This window comes from Humulus lupulus, chromosome 8, assembly GCF_963169125.1.
Source record: "Humulus lupulus chromosome 8, drHumLupu1.1, whole genome shotgun sequence".
Lineage (NCBI taxonomy): Eukaryota > Viridiplantae > Streptophyta > Magnoliopsida > Rosales > Cannabaceae > Humulus > Humulus lupulus.
The window spans coordinates 46,339,717-46,348,906 of NC_084800.1; the positions used below are offsets into that span (position 1 = coordinate 46,339,717).

At 38.6% G+C, this 9,190-nt stretch overlaps 1 non-coding gene across 1 annotated transcript; it reads left to right on the forward strand.

The window, feature by feature from the left end:
* Positions 1–4,764: 4,764 nt before the first annotated feature.
* LOC133799084 (small nucleolar RNA R71) lies at positions 4,765–4,871 on the forward strand. Its single transcript, XR_009876288.1, has one exon. It is a non-coding gene; the product is annotated as a small nucleolar RNA R71 (small nucleolar RNA).
* The last annotated feature ends 4,319 nt before the right edge of the window (positions 4,872–9,190 follow it).

Here is a 9,190-nt window from a genome sequence, read left to right on the forward strand (position 1 = left end):
AGGGTTGAACCCTGTTTTGCCGCTTAGAACGGCCTGTTGTAAATATTTTCTGTAATAAACTCTGAAACTTTATTTTCGGGATCCCAATGTATAAGCTAAACGTTCTAGTGAAACGTTACATCTTAACCAAAGTTTTTAATCCCTAAACCGCTAATCCTACTTAGTTCACAATTTTGGCCAAATGACTCGGTTAGCGAGTTTAGCACTGTTTACAAGGCACACCGTAACGGTCCCTGGGGTTTGGGGCGTTACAATTTGCGCAGGATTTGTTTGTCGTGAGCGATTTTCAATTTTTCCTTATAAATCCTGGAATTGTCATATGCATCGTTTCTCAACTCCTCAATTTCGGACAACTGGAGTTTGCGATTGATACCTACGGCATTCAAATCAAAGTTTAGGGCTTTGATAGTCCAGTATGCTTTATGCTCGAGCTCGACAGGTAAATGACAGGCTTTTCCAAAGACAAGCCGATAGGGAGACATCTCAAGAGGGGACTTGAAAGTAGTGCGGTATGCCCAAAGAGCGTCTAGAAGACGTGCAGACCAATCTTTGCGGTCGGGATTTACCGTCTTTTCCAGAATGTGTTTAATCTCCCTATTGGCTAACTCAACTTGACCATTAGTCTGTGGATGATAGGCATTTGCAACTTTATGAATTACACCGTACTTGTGCATAAGAGCCTCAAAAGATCGGTTGCAAAAATGAGTGCCTTGATCACTGATGATAGCGCGAGGGGTACCGAACCTTGATAACACATTTTCTTTCAAGAATTTGACAACTGTAGCGTTATCATTGGTTCGACATGGTACGACCTCGACCCATTTGGAAACATAATCCACAGCGAGGAGAATGTAAAGGCAGCCAAAAGAAGGTGGAAATGGTCCCATAAAGTCTATCCCCCAACAATCAAATATTTCGATAACAAGAAATGGGTTCAAGGGCATCATGTGCCGACGGGATAAGGATCCTAACTTTTGGCACCTTACACAAGAACGACAGAAATCATTTGTGTCTTTGAACAAGGTGGGCCAGTAAAGGTCGCATTGCAAGATTTTTGCAGCGGTTTTCTTCACAGAGAAGTGACCACCACAAGTATCATTGTGGCAAAAATTCAGCACACTAGACACCTCATCGTCGTGGATGCATCTTCGCATGATTTGGTCGGGGCAATACTTGAATAAGTATGGGTCATCCCAAAAGAAATTGCGCACCTCGACCAGAAATTTGCGTTTGTCTTGTGAACTCCATTCGGATGGGAGTTCACCTGTTACTAAGTAGTTTACAATGTGAGCGTACCACGGCAACTTAGCAACAGAAAGTAATTGTTCATCGGGGAAATCATCATGAATAGGTGGACCGTCAGCGGGATCGCTGAATTCAAGTCGGGGCAAATGGTCTGCGACGACATTTTCAACACCTTTCTTGTCTTTGATCGTTATGTCAAATTCTTGCAGAAGAAGGATCCACTGTATTAATCGCGCCTTAGCATCCTTTTTAGAAAGGAGATATTTAAGGCCAGAGTGATCTGTGAAGATCGTAATAGGCGATCCAATCAAATAAGATCGGAATTTGTCAAGGGCAAAGACAACGACAAGCAACTCTTTTTCAGTAGTGGAATAGTTCATTTGAGCACTATTGAGAGTTCGGCTTACATAATACACAACAAAGGGTTTCCCCTCCCTTCGTTGTCCTAGCACAGCTCCCACAGAAAAGTTGCTGGTGTCACACATGATCTCGAAAGGAAGACTCCAATCGGGTGACTGAATGATGGGAGCGGAAGTAAGCGAATTGACAAGCACTCAGAATGATTCCCCACACTTAGGTGTCCACTCAAAGGCAACATCTTTGGCTAGGAGGTTGCTCAGCAGACGAGCAATCATTGAAAAATTTTGTATGAACCTCCTATAGAACCCAGCATGACCAAGAAATGACCTAACGTCTTTGACAGTCTTAGGAGTCGGCAGGTCGGAGATAAGATCGACTTTGTATTGATCAACCTCAATTCCTTTTTCAGAAACAATGTGACCTAAGACTATGCCAGAAGATACCATGAAGTGGCATTTCTCCCAATTGAGGACAATTCCCTTCTCGATGCATCGTTTTAAAACAGCTTCAAGATGAAGAAGACATGTCTCGAAGGAGTTTCCAAAAACGGTTAGGTCATCCATGAATACTTCCATTGATTTTTCAATCATGTCACTAAAGATGCTCATCATGCATCTTTGGAAAGTAGCTGGTGCATTACACAAGCCAAATGGCATACGCCGGAAAGCAAACGTGCCAAAATGACAAGTGAAAGTAGTCTTATCTTGATCCTCCAATGCAATCTCAATTTGATAATAGCCAGAATAGCCATCAAGAAAGCAATAGAAAGGATGACCAGCTACACGTTCAAGGATTTGATCAATGAATGGGAGTGGAAAATGATCTTTGCGGGAGGCGGCATTCAATTTTCTATAATCAATGCACATGCACCACCCCGTCATCGTTCTTGTGGGGACAAGGACCCCTTTTTCGTTTTGGATAACGGTGACACCAGATTTCTTGGGCACAACTTGACTTGGACTGACCCATTTTCTATCTGCTACCGGGTAAATAATACCAGCATCTAGCAATTTCAAAACTTCATTTTTTACAACCTCTTTCATCGTGGGGTTCAGTCGCCTTTGAGGGTCTCTTCGAGGGATAGCCTCGTCCTCCAGATTGATTCGATGGGAGAAAATTAACAGGCTAATACCTTTGATATCAGCAAGCGTCCAACCTATCGCAGATTTATGTGTTCGCAGTAGTTCGAGTAACTGCAATTTTTGAGAATTTTGAAGGTTGGATGAGATGATAACTGGAAAGGTTTCACCGTCTCCCAAGAAGGCATGTTTCAAACCCTCGGGAAGTTGGGTTAATTGAACAATTGGAACCTCTTCTGCTGAAGTTTTCGGCTGTGTCCTCTCGCGAGGTAGCTCTTCAAAGCGAGGTTGCCAAAACTGAGTCCTTCTATTGCGTGAGTCTATGCGATCTGATATTGCAAGAGTAGACTCAATAGAACTGGGACTTTCATTCTCTGACAGAAGGAGGAGTTCGTCAAGATTATCAAAGTTGTTTCGCAATTGAACCTCCTCGGGAATTAAAGAGTCAATCATGAATGTTTGGTAGCATTCATCATCTTCTCGGGGTTGTTTCCCAATGTGGAAGATATTGACTTCAAGAGTCATGTTTCCAAACGATATCTTCATTAGACCATTCCGACAATTGACCAAAGCATTTGCAGTAGCAAGGAATGGTCTGCCGAGGATAATAGGAATTTTAGACTCTATGTTCACCACAGATTGGGTATCAAGAATAAGAAAATCCACGGGGTAATAGAATTTCTCAATTTGAACCAATACATCCTCAACGATACCCCTAGGATTTTTGGTGGAACGATCAGCAAGCTGTAGTACAACAGATGTTGGCTTCATTTCTCCAAGACCGAGTTGTGAGTATACAGAATAAGGCATGAGATTGACATTCGCGCCAAGATCAAGCAAGGCTTGGCTGACTTCATGGGTCCCAATTTGGCAAGAAATGGTGGGACAACCGGGATCTTTGTATTTTGGCGGTGCCTTTTGTTCAATCACCGCACTCACTTGCTCGATCAAGAAGGCAGTCTTCTTGACATGGTGCTTCCTTTTTGCAGTGCAAAGATCCTTGATAATTTTAGCATAAGCGGGCACTTGTTTTATGATGTGAAGCAAAGGAAGATTAATCTTCACTTGTGTCAAGTGCTCAAGGAGTTCAGCTCGGTTATCAGGAAGTTTCCCAACAAGTTTCAAAGCTTGGGGAAATGGTACCTTTGGAGTGGCATTGAGTGGTGGATTTTCAGGAATGACTTTTGGAATACTAGGAGAGTTGGATTTAATGGGTGGGTCCAGCAAAGTTTTACCGCTTCTCGTCGTGATGGCATTCACTTCCTTGACATTTTGATCATTTGAATTTGAAGATTGGGTCATGTGTTGACCTTGAACATTGAATTTGGGTTGGGAAGGAAGTTTGCCTTTTTCCGGAATAGCCAATGATTCAGTCAATTTTGAGAATTGACATTTCATTTCTTTGATTTCTTCCATCATTTGGTGATTCAGTTTGGATTGTTCCTCCATGAATGCATGAAGAGTATTCTCGAGAGAATTTCGTTGTGGATGAGCATTGTAATGAGGTGCAGAATACGCCTTTGATGGTTGAACTTGTTGTTCACTTCTCCATTGGCCTCCAGACGATTGAGCTTGGTTGGAATCTCTCCAACTGAAATTTGGGTGGTTTCTCCAACCAGGGTTGTACGTATGGGAGAATGGCTTGTTATATGCCCCTAAGGCATTGCATTGCTCCTCATAAACCCCCCTCATTTCATTCAAAGCTAAGCAGTCCTTAGCTAAGTGCTCCGTCCCTCCACAAATAAAGCAAGGTTCTTGCGGTTCCGCTTGAGCGACCATGTGTGACTTTTGCCCATTTTTCGTCATTAAGACCTCAAACTGCTTTTTCAAAGCTTCGAGTTGGGCCTTAATACTATCCTCTTCTCGAAGTTGATAGATCCCAGATGATTTGTGTCAGTTGGTGCTGTCAGTAGCACTTGGACCAGTCCAGGTGTGAGACATTTTTGCAGTTTCTTCGAGATATTCAAGAGCATCGTCTGGCTCTTTTTCGAGGAATTCACCATTGCATAGCATTTCTACAAACTGGCGCTCACGACTCGTGAGGCCTTCATAGAAGTAACTGACCAAGCACCAATTCTCATAGCCATGGTGCGAGCACTGGTTTAACAGATCTTTGAATCTTTCCCAGACTTAATAGAACGTTTCATTGTCTTTTTGGGAAAATGTTGAAATCGGTCGTTTTAGACTGTTGGTCTTATGGCTGGGGAAGTGTTTCAGAAAGAAAGATTTGGTCATTTCCTCCCATGTTCCAATCGACCTAGGTCTCAAAGAGTACAACCAAATTTTGGCTTTGTCCTTCAAGGAGAAAGGGAAGAATTTTAGTCGCACAGCATCGGCATTTTCGGCTCGGTTATAGAACGTGGCTACCACCTCCTCGAATTCTCTGATATGCACGTATGGGCTTTCATTTTCCATTCCATGAAATGTAGGCAGGAGTTGAATCATGCCAGGTTTAAAGTCTAATGCGGGCATATTAGGAGGGAAGATAATGCATGAAGGTGTGGAAGTGCGAGTAGGATGGAGGTAGTCATTGAGAGTTCTTGGTTGGATTTCATCATTGCGAGCCATTGCGAATGGATTGTTATCAGCGAAAGTTTGTGGCGAAGCTGGATTGGTGGAATGAGTTCTGGTGGGAGTGGCAGATAAATTGGAAGAAGTGTCACTGGAAGTTTCGTGGTGATTCATCCACTCTCGGAAATCAAGATTAGATTTATTTTAGGTCTCTTTTATTTATTTAATTTTTAAAAAAAAATATTTTGAATTTTTATTTTTTGATTTTTTTGTTAAACTTGTTCCCAGGTAGATTTGGAGGTTTTCAGGTGATCTCCAATGCCTTACTAGAACTCCCCGAGGTTACTGAGTAAGTATGGTGGATCACAAGTCAACCTTTTCCATCAAACAACCTTTAAGCAAAGTGAAATTACTTATTTTGACAAAACAAGCTTGGTTTTCTTATAGTAATAAGTTCAATAATATAATAGTGCAAAGGTAGATGCTCGAAATGTTCCCAGGCCGATTGGGAAGGTTGCCAAGGTACCGCTTTAGACCCACACTTGCCTAGACAGAACTCCCCGAGGTTCCCAGGTAAGTGTGGAGGGTAACGCTATCACAAACCTTATTTAACAACCAATCTTTCTAAACAGAACAATATCGGTTTTTACCATTTGTAATATTATACAATTGTTCCTAATACTAAGAGTTTTATGATCGAAATTTTATGTTTTTTTTTTTTTTTTTTTGAAAAACTTAAATTCTAAGGAAAACTAAGGCAAAAGAAAAGAAAAACCTAAACTAAGTAACAAAATAATAAAAAAAACACAAAGCAAAATAAAATAAAATAAAGAAAAGAAAATTAAAGTGAAGAGAAAATAGCAAGCTTAATCTATTTTTTTTTTCAAATATGTATTAAACTAAAAAAAATAGAATAGAAATTAAGAAAAAAAATAGAGTAAGAATTAGGTAAAAACAAAATTATATAAATATATATAGTTTTTTTTTTAAATAAAAAGGGAAGAAAATGGAAAAGAAGAAAAAAAGAATAATTTTTTTTTCTGTTTTTGCTTCTTTTTTTTTTTAGATTTTTTTTTCTTTTATAGATATGTATATATATATCTATGAATATAAATATATATATTTTGTTACCGAAAAAAAAAGAAAAAAAAAGTGTAAAAGAAGAGAATAAATATATATATAAATAAAGATATATATTTTTTTTAGTTTTATTTTTATTTTTGTTATAATAGTAATCTAATTAATTAAAAACTAGTAAATAAAAAAAACTATACTAACACAATATTTATTCAACAAAAATACAAATAAAGTTACTAATATTTTTGTAAACATTTCACTAAACCTTTGAAAATTACCTCCCCAGCAACGGCGCCAAAATTTGTTTAACGCCCAAAATGTGACAACCACTAAGCGGTGGTTGTAGTATAATCGGGCGGTCAATCCACAAGGAGGTAACCTAAAATTAAAACAAGAAGTAAATAAAATTGTAAATGGAAAGAGGTTTGAGATTTTGGTATTGTATTTTTGATAAAGTGATGAAATAAGACAAGTGAAATAAAGGTAAGATGTAATCAAGAGTTTGAGAAAATGAAAGGTTTCAAGAATCATCCATATGCTTGTTTAGTTACTTGGTTACTTGATTTACAAAAATACACAAGTAAATAGTTCACATCCCAACATTTACTTGGAAAATCTAACATTAAAGTCCATAGTTTTTCTAAAAAAGTTCATTTGAGTTATAAAGTTCTTTACTTTAAAAGCACAATGTTAATCTTATGAAAAATCTAAAAATGACAAAATACCCAAGGACAATAATGCAATAGAAGATTATACATAAAATTATGTATCAATATTATTTTTACTAATTAGAAGCACATAGAAAGAGCATGACTAATCCTATATACTATTAGCATAAGTAAATAAAGATAACAAAATAAAGATAGAGAAGAAAGAACATAAATAACTCAAATATATTACATTAAGAACATAGTAAATCAAAGTAGCAAAATAACATCACTTGCATATGGAATCATTTCTAACCTTCCTAGGAAGATTAGGCCATTATGCTCATGATTCTCACAAAATTCTAAAAAGAACATATGAGAAAAAAGTGAGTGGAAATTTTGCTATAGTTTCTCTACTTTAAAAATTACATTCCAAATGTGAAGAAAATGTCTCTATTTATAGATGGAGAGAAGGACTAAAAAGAAATTAAATAACAATTTGGGGTTTACAAAATAAATCTAAAATATTAATAATAAAATATGATTTTGAAAAATCAAATCTTATTATTAATATTAACCTAGCTATTTTGGTGTATGGTCAAAATACCATTTTTCAAAAGCACCAAAAAAGATGAGCTTTAAAGCTCAAAATGGTAATTTTGCAAGGCCCAATACCCACAAAATATGGGTTGAAAGTGGTTGTGGCAGAAGTGGGTTTTGACCCACTCCAACCAATGAGAGTGCGACACATAGGCAGCTGGCTGGGGTGAATTTGGTTGGGCTTTCGGACTGGGCTTTAGCTGCATTGGATATGGAGTTGAAAAAGAAGGCAAGGCCTTCGTTGGGCCTCAGCTGTACATAATCAGGTTGGCCTTCGTTGGGCCTCAGCAAAAGAAGGCAAGGTCACGTGTACATAATATGCATATATGTGTCAATGCAGGTGGAAAGGAAGCTGAAGGTCACATGCTTGCATTGCTAATTGATGGAGGCTGCTGAAGGAGGCGTTAGAGTGAAGCTGTGTTGGAGCTTCGGATGGCTGCTGGCGGTGACGTGGCGGCCTCGGGTTGGCTGGCAGGAGGACACGTGGCGGGCAGGGAGATGCATGAGGCTGACTTTGGGCTGCTGGAACCATGGGCCTGCATTGGGCCTGAAATGACAAAAAAAGAGAAGTTAACTACAATAATATCATTTTTCAGCTCTCATTTTTCAAGTTTACTTCTTTTCTTTTCTTTTCTATATTTTTTTCTTTTGATTAGGCTCAAATGCATTATAATTCATATAAAATATTTTAAAATTAAATTAAAACTAATATTTTTCCATTTAAAGAATATATCATAATAAATTCAAGAAAATATTATTCAAAACTTAATTTAATTTGGACTTAAACTTGATAAAATGACATCTTTTGAGCACTAATCATCTCTCTCGGTTTTTCCTTCTTCCATGGCGAAGAAGAAGAAGTTGGTCAGGAAACCAGTGACTAGATCGGAGGTTCAAGGTCTGCCTTCAATCCAAAATGCTAGGTGTGAGGTTGTTTACGAAGAGGATTGTGGTGAGGATAATGTACAGACACGGGGAAAGCTTCTATCTGAGTCCGATGTAGGAGAGATTGCTGCTGATGGTGTTCAGGAAGAAGATCTAAATGAAGATGGGGCTGCTGCTACTAGCTGGGCGGACAAGGTGGAGACTGGAGATTTTCAATCTTCAGCCCAACAACATTGGAATCAATTTAATTCGGGTAATATCTCCTTCTGCGAACAGATTTTAGAGTTTACTGAACCATTAACTAAGGATGGTAAGAGGATAGCCCTAATAGATGAGGAGGAAGTAAGAATCCAGGCGGCTAATTGGAACACATCAGTCATCTGTATGGTTCTTGGAGCTAATCCTCTAATGACTGTGTTTGAAGGGTTTATCAACAGAGTCTGGGGTCATCTAGGAATTGCTCAAATTGCTAGGTTGACTATGGGGCTAATAATGGTCAAGTTTAACGATGAGGCTACTAAAAATCATGTACTGGAGACTGGTTGTATTCACTTTGACAGAAAGCTTGTGATTGTTCGTCCATGGACTACGAATTTGAATGCAATTAGGTTAATTCGTTCAGTTCCTTTGTCGATTCGTTTGAATGATCTTGGCCTTCAATACTGGGGAAGAAAATGCCTTAGTTCAATAGTGAGCACTATAGGCAAACCGATTATGGTTGACAAATTCACTCGGGAGAGATCTCGGGTTCAGTTTGCTAGGATATTGGTGGAGGTTGAACTCTTA